At 38.5% G+C, this 20,604-nt stretch overlaps 1 protein-coding gene across 4 annotated transcripts in view; it reads left to right on the forward strand.

Annotated features, from left to right (window-relative positions):
• STXBP5 (syntaxin binding protein 5) overlaps positions 1-20,604 on the forward strand; it is a 153,293-nt gene that overhangs the window by 25,130 nt on the left and 107,559 nt on the right. The window lies entirely within an intron of this gene.

A 20,604-nucleotide genomic window follows, 5' to 3' on the forward strand; every position in this document is an offset into this window, starting at 1 on the left:
ATGAGGTGTATATTTTGGTGTGTATATGTATATTTGCTATGCTGTGCTTAGTCACTCAGTTGTGTCAGACTCTTTGTGATCCAGGGACTGTAGCCCACCAGGCTCCTCTGTCCATGGGGATTCTCCAGGCAAGCATACTGGAGTGGGTAAGCCTTTCCCTTCTCCAGGGGACCCTCTCAACCCAGGGATTGAACCCAGGTCTCCCACATTGCAGGAGGATTCTTTACCATCTGAGCCACTAGGGAAGCCCAAGAATACAGGAGTGGGTAGCCTGTCCCTTTTCCAGGGGATCTTCCTGACCCAGGAATTGAACTAGGGTCTCCTGCATTGCAGGTGGACTCTTTACCATTTGAGCTACCAGGGAAGCCCGTATGTGTGTGTGTGTATATATGTGTATGTGTGTATATGTGCTTATGTATTAAGGTTAAGAAATCTGAATCGAGCTAGCGTCTGAATGCAGTGGAGTTAGTGTCAGGCCATGTCTGTGAGAAGGTAGGCATTAGACTCCACAATCCATGTCCAAGAATCAGGCCATGCCTCTGCCTTGATAAATATCAATCCATTCAGGTTATATAAACTGATCAGTCTGTTTGTGAATTTGGGCTTCTGCCCACAGTGGCCTTCCAAAGTAGACAAGCTAAAGAGGCTGCTGGGAATATAGCATAGACTTTTCTAGCCAACACCAGAGCATGTCTGCACTGTATGCCAGACCAGAGCTGTCAGGTGGTCAGTAGCATAGTCAGCTACCTGGCTACATCTTGTCTGGGAAGACAAATCCGCAAATGGCTTGGAGTCGTGGTTCTACTGCTAGGGCAGGGGCAAACGCGGTAGACGCATTTATGGAAGGAGGGAGCGATGAGATAAGGGAGAAAGAGCAAGGCAAAAGTCAAGTTCAGTTCTCTCCATCCAATGGGAGTAGAGCCAGCCTGTCAACTTGCTGGGCAGTTTCTTAGTCTGTTTGCCAGCGGGATCTCAGAAGAGGCTCTCCAACAACCTCAGATGCCATTGGGCTGGTGAAAGTAGTGGTGGGCATCTCAGTACTCATCTTCTTGGTGTCGGTCTCAAAGCACCTACTGGCAATGGCAGTGTAGGTATATCAGAGTTGTTGTCAACCTGGTGCATTTGTACCCTCCAGAGGGCATTTGACACTGTCTGGAGACATTTTTTGTACACCTGAATTGTGTTGGGTGAGCAGCACTACTGTTACTTAGTGGATAAAACCACGGTTACTGTCAAACATATTAAAATGCACAAGACAGTCCCCCACAACAGAGAATTATCTGGTCCAGAACGTCAGTAGTGTCAAAGTTCACAAAAGCCTGCACTCTAGCACATAAAAGTGATATCATTTGATCACTGTGGGGTGCTCTACAGGTTCTGTTAATCCACTACCCACTGAAGGGATTCTTCCAGGATTAGAATTCTAGTAGAAGAATACCTCTGATAGTTCATTTACCAGTGGCATGCCCATATTGCTCGCTGGGACACAGGAATGTGGCAGTATGTCATCCAAGTTCACAAACGTACACTGCAGGTTATCATGGTAATCTTCATGCAGGAAGGATCAGGCCTCAAGGAGTCCCAAAGTGGTCAGAGTCCCGTGATTGTCTGGTATGTAGTAAAGTCTCCTCTGTAGTACCCCTAAGGTTGGTCTCCAAAAAATTCTTTTAAATATGGATAAGGAACCATAAGCTAGTCGATGAGGTCCTATAGGCACATATATTGACAAACGGGTGGCACCTTTGTGTGAAATTTGAAAAAGTAGCCCTTTTTGGTGGTTACAACTTCAGAGTTCACCATTCCTCTCCTTCAGTTCAGTGGCTCAGTTGTGTCCGACCTTTGCGACCCCATGAACCACACTACGCCAGGCCTCCCTGTCCATCGCCAACTCCCGGAGTTTACTCAAACTCATGTCCATCGAGTCAGTGATGCCATCCAGCCATCTCATCCTCTGTCGTCCCCTTCTCCTCCTGCCCTTAGTCTTTTCCAGCATCAGGGCCTTTTCCAATGAGTCAGCTCTTCGCATCAGGTGGCCAAAGTATTGGAGTTTCAGCTTCAAAATCAGTCCTTCCAGTGAACACCCAGGACTGATCTCCTTTAGGATGGACTGGTTGGATCTCCTTGCAGTCCAAGGGACTCTCAAGAGTCTTCTCCAACACCATAGTTCAAAAGCATCAATTCTTCAGTGGGTGCCATTGTGCAGGGTGCAGCCGATACAATTGTATAGTGAAGTGATAATCGCTCAGTCATGTCCAACTCTTTGCGACCCCGTGGACTGTAGCCCACCAGGCTCCTCCGTCTGTGGAATTCTCCAGGCAAGAATACTGGAGTGGGTTGCCATTTCTTTCTCCAGGGAATCTTCCCAACTCAGAGATTGAACCCAGGTCTCCCAAATTGCAGGCAGACTAAAATTTACAAATCAAACCAACTGATGAAGTTCACATTTTCAGTTCTGTAATACACTCTGCCCACCTCACCAGTAGAAACTGGTTGGTTCTGATCAAAGTTCAGCTTCCCCTCAGCCTTTATTGTGCTGTGCTTAGTCGCTCAGTCGTGTCTGACTCTGCGACCCCGTGGACGGTAGCCGGCCAGGCTCCTCTGTCTGTGGGATTCTCCAGGCAAGAATACTGGAGTGGGTCACCATGCTCTTCTCCAGGGAATCTTCCTGACCCAGGGCCTTTATTAGGACAACAAAAAGCAAGACACTGTAGCATGGGTAACTTGGTTCTTGAATATTCTCTTTGGATGAAATCCTCTAGGATGGCCACAGGCTTCTATAGCAGCTGTTGTACCTCAGTGCTGAGAAATGGGCCCAAGGCCTCATGGTAGAACTTTGTTGTGTTCTCTTGAGAGTAAGGCTTCCCTGATGGCTCAGAGGTTAAAGCGTCTGCCTCCAATGCGGGAGACCCAGGTTCGATCCCTGGGTTGGAAAGATCTCCTGGAGAAGGAAATGGCAACCCACTCCAATATTCTTGCCTAGAGAATCCCATGGACAGAGGAGCCTCGTGGGCTACAGTCCACCGGGTCGCAAAGAGTCGGACATGACTGAGTGACTTCAATTCTCCTTCTTGAGAGTAAAGTTCAGATTTCCTCAAATGGTAAGAAGGGGCGAGGTGGCATTTGGGAGTCTACTCTTCTGCAGCATCTGGTTCCAGGTGGGGAGGGGAAAGCATACTACTATGCCTACTACAGCTATAGGAACCTGCCCGTGGTGGTAAGACTTATTCTGCCCCCACCCTGAACTCTGTCATTTACGACTTTTGACTTTTCATCAGTTCAGTTCAGTTCAGTCAGTCGTGTCCGACTCTTTGCGACCCCATGAATCGCAGCACGCCATGCCTCCCTTTCTATCACCTGTCAACTCCCGGAGTTTACTCAAACTCATGTCCATCGAGTCGGTGATGCCATCTAGCCATCTCATCCTCTGTCGTCCCCTTCTCCTCCTGCCTCCAATCCCTCCCAGCATCAGGGTCTTTTCCAGTGAGTCAACTCTTCACATGAGGTGGCCAAAGTATTGGAGCTTCAGCATCAGTCCTTCCAGTGAACACCCAGGGCTGATCTTCTTTAGGATGGACTGGTTGGATCTCCTTGCAGTCCAAGGGACTCTCAAGAGTCTTCTCCAACACCACAGTTCAAAAGCATCAATTCTTCGGCACTCAGCTTTCTTTATAGTCCAGTGCTCACATCCATACATGACCACTGGAAAGACCATACCCTTGACTAGACGGACCTTTTTTGGCAAAGTAATGTCTCTGCTTTTAAATATGCTATCTAGGTTGGTCATAACTTTCCTCCCAAGGAGTAAGCATCTTTTAATTTCATGGCTGCAATCACCATCTGCAGTGATTTTGTAGCCCAAAAAATAAAGTCTGACACTGTTTCCCCTGTAATCTCTGCTCTGGTGGAAGCCTTCTGTAGGAGCAGCTGCCCCAGGCAGGAGGAGGGATGGAATCCTATGATTTCCTGCCCATCCTTCCATCTCCCTCATTTGCAGATATTGGTTCTTTTCCTTATATAACTGCTTCATGTTCTGTTTTTATATCCATATCAATCGAAGTAGTCTGGTGTTATAAAATACTCTCAAAATCTTAGAGTTAAAGGAACAACAGTTTATTTTTACTTAGGCTATATGTTCTTTGTGGATTTGCTGGAACACTCTTTATTATCATTATCATTTTTATTCCAGAATCTTGGCTGAGGAACAGCCAGTCTTTACAGCATTGCCAGTCAGTGTAGTGAAGGGAAGAAGAATATAGAGAAGCATACTTGGCTCTTAAAACTTCTGCCTGGACGTGATATATATATCTCTTCTATTCTCATTTCTTGGGCCAGAGCAAGGCACATGGCCATCCCTAGTTTTACTCATCTAAACTAGAAGAAGAAGAGCTGGAATATTTATGAATACTTATAACTATCATGCTGCTGATTTTTATTATTGACATTGAAGTACAATAAGCAGTAACCTAGTTAATTTTCCCCTTATTCCACAATGGATTTGGGCTAACTTAATAGTTAAGTTACTCTATTTCATCTTTATGCTATGTATTTTTATTCTGAAACTAGGAAAGGCAGCAAAAGTATGAAAATTTTGTAGATCTATTTTATTACATTCTGAACAATTGTTAAATGCTTCAAATGTGTTATTGTAATATAGTCTTATTTTAATAAATAATTTAAATTTCTACTAAAATAAGAATATTTCATAGGAATTACAATGGTTTAGTTATAATTTTTCATAATGTGGATTTTTTCTGGTTTTAACTTTTTGAAATTATGCTATAATGTTTGACCGCTAAGTTGTGTCTGGGTCTTTTGCAACCCCATGGACTGTGCTATAATATACATAACATAAAACTTACTATCTTAACCATCTTGAGGTGCACAGTTCACTTGTGTTAAGCAATCACATGATGTGGATATTTTGATAAGATTTCCCTTTTATGATTAAGAAAAAAATGTAGAAATTGAAGTCTCAAATTTTGGTTTAACTTTATGAATTTAGACATTACATCACTGCTTTGTTTGTTGGTTTTGGTAGAAACTTTGAATTTGACAAGTAAAATTCTATCTGGCAGTTGCCTTATCAGACTATGTTCAATTTAGCTTCTATTTTTTTTTCCCTTAAAGTTTAATGGGGAGAAAGTTGTGCGTTTATAATTAACTACAACTATCTGCTAATCTTTTTTCATTACCTTGAACTATGATGACCAGGATTCCTTTTTTAAAAAGTTTTTATTGGAGTGTGATTGATTTGCAGCATTATCTTAGTTTCTGCTGCACAACAGCTTCTCTGTCTACTTACATCCCTCCTTCTAAAACCTCCCTCCCATTTGTCCCCTACCCCATGCCTCTAGGTCATCACAGGGCACCAAGTTGAGTTCCCTCTGCTATAGAGCAGGTTCCCACTGTCTGTTTTACACATGATAGTGTATGTATGAGCGTGACCAATATTCTTAACTACATTACATTTTTTCATAATGGTTTTGAAGTAGCAATATATGAAACATTTCAAGATTAAAGAATAAATTTATATATCTATGCTTTCTTGTGTTGGATCGGTTATTCTCTTAGTGAAATTTCAAAGGCTAGAATTTTTCTCCATAAATATATTAGACACCTCAATAGCCAAGTCTTTATATTGAAACTAAAATATTTGTCTTAAAGATACGTTTTCTTTTATCCTAACACTCTGATTTACAGTTTACTCTCTGACTTAAAGCTTTTCCATTTGATGATAGATATATATTTTTAGAGAATAAAATAAGCATGCATTCTAAACTAATAGTTAGGAAAATATAATAATATATGGATTGATAATCCATTAATCAAAATTTCATCTTAGCAGTTATCAGTGGAGCATCAGTGACCAAAGTCCTCTAAAGAAAAGAAAAAAGTAACCAATAATAAAGTAACCCATTCAGATACCAACATAGCAGTAGAGAGAGTCGATGCCTGTAATACTTTAGGAGCTGACTGCTGCCATAGCGTCGGATTTTCTTAGTAGCATCAATAAAATAATGTAGTGACAACAACTTGTCTCATTATATTCTTATTATAGTATTACCTAAATACTGTTCTTGCATATTTACGAGGCTTAAACTTTGCTTAGTTTGCACGAGAACAAGGCATAGCTATAAAAGAAAATTTGGCTGGATATCAGCCCTCAAAGTCTCTGGTAGAAGTCTTGCAAATACTTTAAATTAATTCCTTGCACATATTTAATGAGAAAAATATCATAATATCGGAACTGATTCTATACCTGGAATTACAGTTTTTGTGGTAATTGCAAAATATCAGCAAAACATTTTCCTTTGAAAACAGCTTAATGAAAAGTATACATGCATTAGATTTGAGAGCAATTTCGTGAGAGGAAATTCAGAACTAGAACAAAGGAATGGAATGAAAGCCAGATCTGTTAGGAAGGCAGGCAGAGAGACCTACCACTCTGGACCCAATTCTAGTCCACAGAGAGAATTGCTTGCTCATATGGAAATGATGAGTCACCTTGGGAATTCTCAATGTAGAGAACCACACACTGAGACAAAATTTAAAAAGGAAACAGACATTCTCAGTGTTCAGAGAAAAAAACAGTTGTGGACTGCTGACCTTGAGACTGTAAAAGTCAGGAAGTGTTGGATAACTTCCTAGAGTAAATTTATAACTAAGGAATTCTGACAAAGAAATTGAGTCAGCCAAAGAGACTGATCTACTTGCACCAGGGGTTTATAATGTACTCAGGTGACATGGTAAAGAATCCACTTGCCAATGCAGGAGACACAAGAGACTCAGGTTCAATCCTTGGGTCAGGAAGATTCCCTGGAGAAGGAAATAGCAACCCTCTCTAGTATTCTTGCCTGGGAAATGCCATGGACAGAGATGCCTGGCAGGCTGCAGTCCATAGGGTTGCAAAAAAGTCAGACACGACTGAGCATGCTTGCACGCAGTTGCAAAAAAGATATAGAAGGAGAGGATCCCTGTAACAAATTCCTAAAAATGTAGAAATCACTTTGGAATCAAGCAGTAGGTAGAGGTTGGAAGTATTTGGGGAAACATGATAGAAAAGCCTAAACTGCTTTCACCGGCTGTTTGTAGGACTCTGGACTCAGAGACTGCTGCCAGAGAGAGCTCAGAAGGAAGAGAGGAACATGATTTCGGAAACTGAAGGAAGAAGTTCCTTGTTATATAGCAGCAGAAAGCTTAACAGAAGTATCTCTTTGTACAATGTTTAAATATTAACTTGTATATTTAGCTGAAGAGATTTCCAAGGAAAGGCTTAGAAGTGTGATCTGACTTTTTCTTGCTGCTTTATAGTAAAATGCAAGAGGAAAGGAATAAATTGAGAGAAAGAGTTTTTAAATGAACTAGGACTTGATTTGAGAAATTCTTAACCCTGATCTATTTGGCACAAGACTGCTTCTGAAAGTGTGGCATAGGGAAAAACCTGAGGATGCGGCTGAACAACTTTCCACTAAAAATCTTCTGTAGAACAAAAGGTCACAGTATTAATTACATAAAGAGCTCTTTTAAGAGATTGAAAGTATGCCTTAATAGACCTTCTCAACCAATCTAGACAGCCTGTGGGAAGTTTGAGTATCATTCTTGGGCCCTCTCAGCAGGAGCCTAGATAGAGAAGGTATTGCCTCCAGAAGATTTGTGGTTATGACTTTTTCTAATGCAGAAAACCCAGTGAAAGGTATTCAAGTCCACAACTTTCTTGAGAAAATTGTATAAAAGAAATATTCCCAGCTTGAACCTAAAGAAAGTACAGAATGAAAGGAGGCTACAGCAAAAGTACTTGGCTGTAAACAAGTGCTACCTTTCATGAGAAAGGATGATTATGAGGGCAGAACTGGGGTACATGGAGGCTTATTCCCAGGCCTTGAAGCCTAAGAAAAATCCAGCATTTGGCCAGTTGGACTTCAGAAAGGTTATGGACTCATTTTCACCTTCCCCTTCCCCCCATTTTGGACAGGAATTCCTACAATTGTTATGCTATGCCTGTTAAACCATGAATGCTTGAGGTGTTGGGGGCAGATAGAAACAGGGGAATCTCTTTTCTCTTGAAGGCATGACCTTCCATACAGTTACTGTGTGGGAGATAGGTTCCAACAGGGAGAATCTTCAAATGAAAAAAAAAACAGGAGTGTTTGCTCCAGGCTAACTTGATATAATCTTTATTCCTCCCACTAATCCAAAACTTGCTAGGTTGTTTGATTATCTTTCAAATGCTATTTGGTCCATAGGTCCATAGCAAAGCTTTTACATTTTTTTTCTTTTTTTGTAAAAAGAGTGAAATGGGATATTTCTTTTTCCTAAACCAGCATGCGTGGGAGTTTAAGCACACTTCAATCTGTAATAATCTGGCAGTGATTTTCAAGATGAAGATGGTTTTATTTTTCATTTTTCTGCCTTATTGTATTTAAGGACAGTGTTCAATGATATTGGTGACAGCAGGTGGCTTTTTCTTGTTAATAATTATAATAGTACTGCTTCTAGAGTTTTATTGTTAGCATAAGGGAGGATGTTGATTTAAGATAAGAGTTTTTCCCCTTAAGAATTGTTAAGTTAAAGAATCCACCTGCATTGCAGGAGACATGGGTTTAGTCCATGAGTCGGGAAGATCCTCTGGAGAAGGGAATGGCAACCCACTCCAGTATTCTTGCCTGGAAAATCCCTTGGACAGAGGAGCCTGGTGGACTACAGTCCACGGGATCCCAAAGTTTTGGATACGACTGAGCAACTAACACTTTTATGGAAGTTGCCTTTTAATTTAATACCTTTATAACATTTTTAGATGACTGTGACTTTTCACCTTCTCCCTGTGGATTTAATCTGTGACATTAATAAATTTCCTAACACTAAGTTTTGGAGTTTTTTGGTGGAGAAGACAGGAGAAAACAGAACAATGGGAAGAGAAGTAGTGATCCAGAGGCATAAGTGAAAAAAATTTTGTGGAGTTAAAATATCTGTGTCAGGAGTTAGTCCGTTCAGCCTAACTAGTAGAATTAGAAATACCTTAATGAGCTGTGTTGTAACACTGTCAGCTCAGAATGCACTCAAAAAATTTAATGCTTATCTGACACTAAGCCCGCACCAGTCTCAATCTTTAAGACTGTTGGAAAGCTGTGAAGTTAAATGTGTCTTAAATGTGTAAGAGTTACTGCTAAAATAGAAAATATATAGTATTAAAACCATTAGAGAAGGAAATGAAGAAAATAAATAGGGGTCAGGAAAAGAGATAAAATGTTTAGGAAAAAAGATGTTTAAGAAAAAAAATTGGTTCAACTAAATCACTAATCAGAATCATTTAGTATTCAACTAAGTCAACTACTGAAATTCGGGGGTTTTGAGACTGGATTTAAAAACAGCAAAATATAGCCGTTAAACTGTTTATAAAAGATAAACCTAAAACATAATTACACAAAATTTGAAAGTAAATGGAAGGAAAAAGGGAAAAAAAAGCACAGATCATGCAACAAAGGTTACAATGTTTATAGAAATACCACTAGCAAAAATAAAAACTTTATTCCAGGAATAAAAGAAAAGTTTTAACAAATGGAAAGCTTCACACTAAGGAATACTCAAGTTTTAAAATGCCACTCATCTCCATGTCTATAAATTCAGTACTGTTTGAATCAGAATTTTAGCAGTGTTGCTCATTGGACTTAGGGTGATCTGCAGTACATTTGGAAAAAAAGTCTCAGAGCAACCAAGACAGTTTTGAAAAAGAAATAATGAGATAATGGGATTTATTTATTAAATATCAAAAATCATAAAAGTAAAGATTACAATGGTTCAGTAATTACAAGGGGAAGACAGATGAATCAAAACACAGTAAATGGACTCCAGAAATTTGTATGTGAAGAGAAAGAAAGATACACACATGCTTGATATATGACAAAGGTGTCATTGCAAAAAAAAAAAAGGGTGCTGCAGTAAGCAAAAGATGCTGTGATGGCTTTTATCTGAATGGGGAAAAGTGGTCCCTACTTCATGACTAAAATAAATTGCATGCCAGTTAAAAACCTAAATGCAAAATGAACAAAGAAAATGTAAAACGTGAAAGAGAATGACAGGAAATATCTGTAAGACCTGAGCAAGGTGTCCTTAAATAGCATAAATAAAAAACACAAGCTAAAAATGAAAGGATTAAAAGTTCTGTACAACACACTTACCATAAAGTTAAAAGTCAAACCTCATTCACCAGGTACTGATGGATAAGAACGGGAAATTCAGAACAATTTGTACAGTACTCTTTTTTAAAACAATGACTCCCTCCCCACTCCAAATTCATGTTGTCTTGTGTGTATTTTATGAACATGGAGCAAAAATATGGAACAATATGCTGTTCCAGGCTATTACTATGACTTACGGAGAGAGTACATTTTAGAGAAGATGAACATAATAAAAAACTATTAAATGATTTGAGATAAGTACATAAATGTACAAATAGAGTAGTATTTATGCACGTGTGTATGCAGATATATATATTTATATAATATTTATGCACTTTTGTGTGTGTATATATATATAGAGAAAGAAACTTCTTCAGTAATCAAGCCATAGACTGGAAGATATTTAGAGTATGCCCTTTACTGTTTAAGTAATCTAATATGGAAATGGAAAAGTATAGTTAACAGTTGCACATGAGTTGTTCATTCATTAAGTTGTGTCCAACTTTTTGCTTCCCCAAGGGCTACAGCATGCCATGCTTTCCTGTCCTTCACTATCTCCCAGAGTTTCCTAAAAGTCTTGTCCATTGAGTTGGTGATGCCGTCCAACCATCTCATCCTCTGTCACCTCCTTCTCCTCCTGCCCTCAATCTTTCCCAGCATCAGGGTCTTCTCCAATGAGCCGGTTCTTCTCATGAGTACCAGATAGCTTTTGTTTATCATACCGTTCGTTATATAATAATACTTTGACACCTTCATTCCTAAAGGTGAGTAATACTATTAAAAACAGAACTATAAGAAACCCAGAAACCCTCCATACAACAAGGAACAGTTTTTTTCAGATGTTGTTTGTTATTTCTGTAGTTGACATATACTGTTTTCTATTTGATAGTCACTGTTTTACTTACTGATGCTCAGTTTTTTGACATCCATTGATGATGTTAAGATCTCATTTCACAGGAAGGGTTATTAATAGCATGATTTATTTGGACATATTTCCAAGTTCTTAAATGTTTTGTAAAAATTGAGATGTAATTGATAAAGAATATAGTAAATCAATACAAATGTAAAGTGACCTTCAAAGATCTCTGAGGCTTATTTTTCAAAACTTTTATTACATTTTACTTCTGTGTTACAGATATGATGAAGATTTTTTTTAAAGTAGCTGTGACAGTTTATCAGAAAAGATATGTGGGACTACAAATAGAAAAGAAGTCCTTTGGACAGAGTTATAAATTGCTTTCAGCTGACTCTGCTGTTTTGAGAATATTTGAACATTTCCATGTTCATTAATGCAAACTTAAATTTTCATCTAATAACAGGACAGTATAAGGGACAATTGATTTAAGAGGAATCAAATAACATTTGCTTTTTTATTTTCTTTTGCATCAATTCACTTGATAAACAATGGTTAAGATTCTGACTCATGCAAATACTATAATAAATTCTGGAGAGACATGGAAGTTATAATTGTCTAAGGGAGATGGAATACCTAATTACAATGCAGTGGAAAATGTGATATAAATGTAGTGAAATTTTCTTATGAAATTATAAAGATTAAAATTAACCAGAAAAGGGGTGTATCATCATGTTTGGGGAATTTTAGATAAAGCATTACAAAGGAGCCCATATGAACAGATTTGTAGGGTTATTAGGAATTTTCTACAATGACAGAGGGGAAAGGGAATTTCCATTATGTTCAGATGTTCTGATTTATAAAGCAATTTCACATGTTTTAGGAACTATATCTTGTTAGACATTGTTAGGTGTATAGTCCATAGAGGATAATTTTGGGAAGATGAACAGTCTACTTCCTGAAAAGCCGTGTATGCAATTATAAGAAAGTTATTTTCAACCTTTTTCCAACTTTTAAATCATTAAATGAATAATGTTGTCTGAACAAGATATGTTATTAAGTAGGTATCTTTTAGTCACTTTATACTATCGTATAGATAAGTAGCTGATTAGGTACATCTCTTTGCTGTATTAGCCAGGGTTCAGCATAGGAACAGAAAGCACTGTAGATATTTTTAGCATAAGGGAATTTAAGGATATAACTGTTCATAATATGTTTGAAAGTGTGCTGACACTGTTAAGTTTTAGAACTTACTATTACTGCCGTACAGCTGCCTCTTGCCATGTAAATCTCAGGTATGTTGTTTATGTCCTGGTTTCTTGGCCATGGGGCATATGGGCTCTTTGCTCCCCGATCAGGGATCAAACCTGCACCCTCCGCGTTGGAAGGCAAAGTGTCAACCACTGGACCAGCAGGGAAGTCCCCTGGTCTCCGCCACTCTTAACCCTCTTAGTGCCTCTTAGACCTCAGGTTTCCGTGAACATTCTTGTCAGCAGAAACAGCAGCAGAAAAGTGGTCTTCGCCTCACTTCTACCCACAAATCTTAAGCACATTCAGTTAGTAGAAACATAATATCATCTAGAATTCCAGCTGCAGGACAGTCTGGCAAATATAAGTTTTAGCTTTCTAGCATTTCGAAGACAAGAAGGCCTATAGGAGGATATGAAGAGAATGCTGAGTAGCAGTTGACCAAATCCAGACTATAACCTCCTTTCTCGGACATTTATACCACAAAGTGTCAGTAAATATTGCCTAAGAAGCATAATGGTAGGAGATAGGAAGCCATTAGAGTCTTTCAAGCAAGATAATGGTGTCTGTGACCTCTCTTCGCTTTGAAAAGATAACTCTTGGGGCAGCTTGGAATTGATTTAACAGTCAGTGGTAATGGTTTAAATTAGGCCCAGGCCACAAGGCTAGAGAAAGAGTAAGTCAAGAATATCTGATTGTTTTGTTAACTAACTTAATAAATTCTCACAACTTTTTATAGTTCATTTGTCCATTTAATGAATATTTGCTGAGTATTAGGTACATGACAGTGTAATATTTGCAAAGACTGTAAAAGTGATGACATATTTCTTGTCATGTTGGGCTGATGGAATGGTGGTCTAAGCATGTAGAGGAGCTTATTGGCTCATATTTCTTTCTATGGATTAAATTGTAAAGTTGTAATTATCTGTGTATTATGCCCTTCTTTATGGGTGGTTAATTTCAATATAGGAGGCTGTGTGTGTTCTCCTGTTAAAGAAAACTGGTAATAGTAAATCTTCCTTACAGTGCTTATTGACTACATAGTATTTGACAGATTGCTGCTAGGAATAGTGACTAGAATATTTGTATCACTCCCTAACAGTTAACATATTGCACATTTTTTTAAAGTTCTTCAAGCAAATATAAAAATTGTTGTGTTCCCAGTAATGCTTTGTGTGCATTAAATATATTTATGTGTAAGTTCAGTATAGGGAGTTAGAATACAGCTCCATTTAGTGACACACTGCAGGAATTCAACTTTATTATCTGTGTATTTCTAATGTATTAGTTTCATTCACACTTTTTATTTTTTTGGCTCAACTTGTTCGTTTTAAAGTTTCTTTTCAGCCTCAAGTCAATATGCCATTCTTATATAACCTTATTAGTATTTACTGAGTTTTAATGTTTTCCATGTAGTCTCAACTATATGTATTATTATAAATTGTTTTTGGTATAACCTTTTCCCTTAATAATGTCAGCACATAAACCTAACTTGGTCTCCTGGTATTAGTAAGAATTGAAGTCACTGTCATTTATTACAATCTTTATCACCTGAAAATAAAAAACCTTTATGATAAAAGTACATGAAAAGCAATAGTTATGAATTTGATTTTAATCACAGGTAATGTTTTAGCTTCATGATAAATACACTTACATTCGTAAAAAGTTTTCCTGAGGCCTTTTTAACATAACTGTAGAGCTTTAAGAATTGGTTTGCCCATGTTTTATGACTTCATTTTCAACTAAAAATTTTAGTTGAATAGATTATATTATGTAATAGACCAATTATCTATTCCTGCGTATCAAAACATCCCAAAATTTAAGAGCCTAAAATAATGCTCATTTTGTTTGCGTACCATTCTCTGCATCAGCCACTTGTGTTGGTCTTAGCAGGAGTCGTTTTCTCCTGCAGTCGATGTACCACACTCATGTGGTTGCTCTACTGACGTGGGTGATCTAGGCTTGCCTTATTCACATGTCTGATGGTTGATGCTTGCTATGGACTGGGCCATTGTCTCCAAAAGGTTCTTCTGGATTTAATCACATGGCATCTGGGTTCCAAAAGTGTAAGGAAGAGGGAAGCCCTAATGTGCAAGTGCTTTTCCATCTCCGTTTGTGGCACAACAGCTAATGTTCCATTGCGCACTGCAAGTCACATTACCAATCCTAGCGTTAGTGTTGGGGAGACTATGCAAGAGAGCGAATGGTGGGTGGAGATGAGATCTTCTGGAGCTATCTCTGTCGTATTTTCCATATGTGATATTTGGTTCATTGTTGAAACCTTATTTCCAGCATTTTTCACATCTTTGATCTGAACTCTTTTGAAATGATTGTTCAGTCCCCTTTGTTTCATGACTACTTCTACTGAAAAAAATTAGATTTCCATCATGGATTGCTTTCTTCAGTCCAGTCACTCAGTCGTGTCCAACTCTTTGCAACTCCATGGACTGCACCACGCCACGCTTCCCTATCCATCACCAACTCCTGGCAGTTGCTCAAACTCATGTCCATCGAATCGGTGATGCCATCCAGTCATCTCATCCTCTGTCATCCACTTCTCCTCCCCCTTCAATCTTTCCCAGCATCAAGGTCTTTTCCAGTGAGTCATTTCTTCACTTCAGGTGGCCAAAGTATTGGAGCTTCAGCATCAGTCCTTCCAGTGAATATTCAGGGCTGATTTCCTTTAGAATGGATTCCTTTTGGATCTCCTTGCAGTCCACAGGACTCTCAAGAGTCTTCTCCAACACCACAGTTCAAAAGCATCAATTTTTTAGCACTCAACTTTCTTCATGGTCCAGTGCTCACATCCAAACATGACTACTGGAAAAACCATAGCTTTGACTAGATGGACCTTTGTTGGCAAAGTAATGTCTCTGCTTTTTAATATACTCTATCTAGGTTAGTCATAGCTTTCCTTCCAAGGAGTGAGCGTCTTTTAATTTCATGACTGCAGTCAACCATGTGCAGTGATTTTGGAGCCCAAGAAAATAAAGTCTGTCACTGTTTCCACTGTTTCCCCATCTATTATTTCCCATGAAGTGATGGGACCAGATGCCATGATCTTAGTTTTCTGAATGTTGAGCTTTAAGCCAACTTTTTCACTCTCCTTTCACTTTCATCAAGAGGCTCTTTAGTTCCTCTTCTCTTTCTGCCATAAGGGTGGTGTCGTCTGCATATCTGAGGTTATTGATATTTCTCCTGGCAATCTTGATTCCAGTTTGTGCTTCATCCAGCCCAGCATTTTGCATGATGTACTCAGCATATTATATAAGCAGGGTGACAACAAACAGTGTTGATGTACTCCTTTTCCTATTTGGAACCAGTCTGTTGTTCCATGTCCAGTTCTAACTGTTGCTTCTTGACCTGCATACAGGTTTCTAGGAGGCAGGTAAGGTGGTCTGGTATTCCCATCTCTTAAAGAATTTTCCAGTTTGTTGTGACCTACACAGTCAAAGGCTTTGGCGTAATCAATAAAGCAGTAGCAGATGTTTTTCTGAAATTTCCTTGCTTTTTCGATGATCCAGTGGGTGTTGGCAGTTTGATCTCTTGTTCCCCTGCCTTTTCTAAATCCAGCTTGAACATCTGGAAATTCATGTTGAAGCCTGGCTTGGAGAATTTTGAGGTTTACTTTGCTAGTGTGCAAGATGAGTATAATTGTGCAGTAGTTAGCATTCTTTGGCATTGCCTTTCTTTGGGATTGGAATGAAAACTGACCTTTTTCATTGCTTTCTTAGATTCATTAAATAACAAAAATCTCTCTCTAAATGTACATATCAGACAAGTACATAATATGTGTGTATAGTTTTCAGTATGCCAGTACATGTTATTCTTAAGTAACCAATTAATATAATTTTTCACCAATTTAATTATTTGAAAAAAAGCTTCCTTAGCTATATATCTTAATTTCCAGCAGAGAAGACTAAGATTCTTACTTTGTAACAAGGAAATAAGGTCATGTTTGTATAACAAATTTAAAGGACACTAGCCCCAAGCCAGGCTTCAGCAATATGTGAACTGGTAACTTCAAGATGTTCAAGCTGGTTTTAGAAAAGGCAGAGGAACCAGAGATCAAATTGCCAACATCTGCTGGATCGTTGAAAAAACAAGAGAGTTACAGAAAAACATCTATTTCTGTTATGTTGACTATGCCAAAGCATTTGATTGTGTGAATCACAATAAACTATGGAAAATTCTGAAAGAGATGGGAATACCAGACCACCTGACCTGCCTCTTGAGAAACCTGTATGCAGGTCAGGAAGCAACAGTTAGAACTGGACATGGAACAACAGACTGGTTCCAAATAGGAAAAGGAGTATGTTAAGGCTGTATATTGTCACCCTGCATATTTAACTTATATGCAGAGTACATCATGAGAAACGCTGGGCTGGAAGAAGCACAAGCTGGAATCAAGATTGCTGGGAGAAATATCAATAACCTCAGATATGCAGATGATACCACTCTTATGGCAGAAAGTGAAGAGGAACTAAAAAGCCTCTTGATGATAGTGAAAGAAGAGTGAAAAAGTTGGCTTAAAACTCAACATTCATATAACTAAGATCATGGCACCTGGTCCCATCACTTCACGGCAAATAGATGGGGAAACAGTGTCAGACTTTATTTTGGGGGGCTCCAAAATCACTGCAGATGGTGGCTGCAGCCATGAAATTAAAAGACGTTTGCTCCTTGGAAGGAAAGTTATGACCAACCTAGACAGCATATTAAAAAGCAGAGACATTACTTTGCCAACAAAGGTCCGTCTAGTCAAAGCTATGGTTTTTCCAGTAGTCATGTGTGGATGTGAGAGTTGGACCATAGAGAAAGTTGAGCGCTGAAGAATTGATGCTTTTGAACTGTGGTGTTGGAGAAGACTCTTGAGAATCCCTTGGACTGCAAGGAGATCCAACCAGTCCATCCTAAAGGAGATCAGTCCTGGGTGTTCATTGGAAGGACTGATGCTGAAGTTGAAACTCCAATACTTTGGCCACCTCATGCGAAGAGCTGACTCATTGGAAAAGACCCTGATGCTGGGAAAGATTGAGGGCAGGAGGAGAAGGGGACGACAGAGGATGAGATGTCTGGATGGCATCACCGACTCGATAGACATGAGTTTGAGTAAATTCCGGGAGTTGGTGATGGACAGAGAGGCCTAGCGTGCTGCGATTCATGGGGTTGCAAGGAGTTGGACACGACTGAGCGGCTGAACTGAACTGAACTGAACTGAGCTCATTATAGTAAGTCTAGTTTGTGTTAACCACAAACTTCATATTTTGGTAACCTACTGATTAAATTGCCCCAAATTTTAGAATCTTGCATTTCTTCGTAAAGCATGTTGATAGACTTGCTTCATTTTAGTAGTGCATTTCAGGGAACCTTAATTTCTTTTGGCCTTTCCCTAAAGCACTGGCGTGGTATTGTTTTGTTTGATTGCAACATGGAATTTTATTTTTCTCATTATATTCCTAATCCAACATGTTTGTGAAAATTTGCTAGTTAAGACATTATCAAGTTAATTGTGATTTAAAAAAATTTGACTTTCCCCCTTCTCAATTGACTTAAATAATCATGGTAGTTTTGGAACAGAGTAAGTTTTAAATTTGGTGGGGCATTGTACAAATATATATACCCTTATGGTTCATATTGTTTTTAAGTATACAAGACTCATTCCAGGGATAATATTAAAGTCTTTGTGCCAGATCAGTAAGTAAACATTTTAAGTTCCTTCATAAAATGTTAAGCATTAAGTAGGATAAAGATTAAAAAATAAAGATGCTTAAAATTTCCCAGCAATGTAAGTTGGTTTTATAGTTGACTGGAGGAAAAAAAAACCTTACTACGGTAACTAATATTGAAAAAGTGAGTCTAGGGAAAAACTCTAGATTTTTTTCTGAACAGTAAAGAATTTGTTCTGACTTCATTTCTTTAAATATTTGAGAAACACCTGTAGTATGGTGTTGCTGTGGTAGGAACAGAAAACATTGTATCATATATCCAAAATCTCTACTCTTAAGGAGATAAGTTTAAACTTTGTAAACATATTACTTAAATGATGTTGTTAGTATTAAAATCAAAGGTGGATCATGTAATTGTATTAAGCCAGTAACTACTCCTTTTTTGAAGAGTAATGGAAAATGGCAAAAAAGTACAGATCAGGAAGTTGGATATTTCTGTTTTTTTTTTTTTTAAGTCCAACTTATGATTTTGGCTTATTTATTTTGAAATTATTTTTGAATTTTCAGAATGTTTCGGCTGTACTCATGTTTCACTTTAGGGCACATTTCACATGAGATAGTTTATGATATTAAATGCATTGTTCATTTTGTACATGGCATGCTATTCGTGTGATTTATTTTCTTCATGTTGTTAAAATTTGCCTATACCTTCTAATTAGTAGAGTAGCATTTAGTTTTTCATAATAATTAGCTAACATTTATTGAGCACTTACGTATGTCAAGGCCCCATTTTAAGCATCTCCTGTGCTTTGTCTATTTGATCCTCAGTCACTGAGGCTCTGCTGCTTAGAAACTGAAGCTCTGAGAGATTGAATGGGTTCCTGAAGGTCATGCTAGTGAGTATTGGAGCTGGAAGTTAAATCAAGGCAGTTTAACTCCAGAGCTTGTTGCCTAAGTAGTAGAGTGACAATCTTGTTTTCATAATTCCTAAAACCACACAGCTCTGAAAAAAATTTTTATAAAGCTTGATTTAGGTATAATGGACATATAGTAAACTGCACACATTTAAAGTGTTCAGTTTGATAAGTTTTGACACATATGTGCACCCATGAAACTGTCACCATAATCAAGATAATGAACCTGCCCATCATCTCAGAATGTTTCCTGTGGTAATCCCTCCCGTCTTCTGTTGCTGGTCCCTACCCCACAATTCCAGGCAAGCTCTGACTTGTTTTCTGTTACAGTAGATTAGTTTGCATTTTTCTATTGCATATACATTGTATGCAGAACCATGTAATATATCCTTTTTGTCTGGTTTTCCCTCATCTTCAGTACTTTGAGATTAATTGGTATTGTTGCATATATGGTTTATTTTTATTTACTACTGAATAATATTCTAAGTACATAACACATAAAATACTATTCTAAGTATATAAGTTTGTTCATTTACCTGTTGAAGGACCTTTGGTTTATTTCCACTTTAGGGCTCTTGCAAAGTCACTCTGAATGTTTGTGTACAGGTCTTGTGTAGACCTGTACATACGCTTTCTTTCTTCTGATTTAAATACCTAGGAATGGCATGGGCAGTTCATATGGTGGGTGTACATTTAGCTTTTTAAGAAACCACCCGTGATTATAGGTAATAACACTGTGTTATATATTTGAACTTTTTGGAGAGAGTAGGTACTAAACGTCCGCATCACAGAAAAAAATTTTTTACTATACCTGTACCTATGGATGATAACTAGATTTATTGTGGTAATCATTGCATAATATATACATATGTTGAAGTGTTATGTTGTACACCCAAAACTACTTTTATATGATGATTATGTCTCAAGTAAACGCAATTGCCAGAAATTATTCCTCAAAAATAATCAGTGCGTTCACCAGATGTTAGCGCATAAAGAAGCTGCCTGCCAGAGCAGGATATGTAAGAGACATGGGTTCAATCCCTCGGTCAGGAAGATCCCCTGGAGAAGGGCATGGCAACCCCACTCCAGTGTTCTTTCCTGGAGAATCCCATGAACAGAGAAGCCTGGCAGACTACAGTCTATAGGGTCGCAAAGAGTCAGACACGACTAAATGACTTAGCACCCACACACTACCATACTCAGGAATATACTCTAGAGAAGGAAATGGCAACCCACTCCAGTATTCTTGCCTGGGAAGTCCCTTGGACAGAGGAGCCTAGTGGGCTATACCCTATGGGGTCACAAAGAGTTGGACACGACTGAGCAACTAACACACCACCATACTAGGTAATACACAAAATACTCATTATGTACCTTTCTAAAATGTGGAAAATTCTGAACCCTATGTAGTCCTAAGTTTTTGTAAAAGTACTGTGGACTTACTGCCTTGTGGAGTAAGGTGTGTCTGCTTAGTTGCTCAGTCATGTCCGACTCTTGGAAACACCATGGACTGGAATCCACCAGGGTCCTCTGTTCATGGGATTCTCCAGGCAAGAATACTGGAGTGGGTTGCTATACCCTCCTCCAGGGGACCTCTCCAACCCAGGGATCAAACCCGGGTCTCCAACATTGCAGGCAGATTCTTTACTATCTGAGCCACCAGGGAAGCCCAAAAAGTAATAAGATGCTGTGTTTTTTTGATTCAGTAGTCGTTTCTTTGCTTTGTTCAATTAACACATAAATCC

Source organism: Cervus canadensis, chromosome 33 (assembly GCF_019320065.1).
Source record: "Cervus canadensis isolate Bull #8, Minnesota chromosome 33, ASM1932006v1, whole genome shotgun sequence".
NCBI lineage: Eukaryota > Metazoa > Chordata > Mammalia > Artiodactyla > Cervidae > Cervus > Cervus canadensis.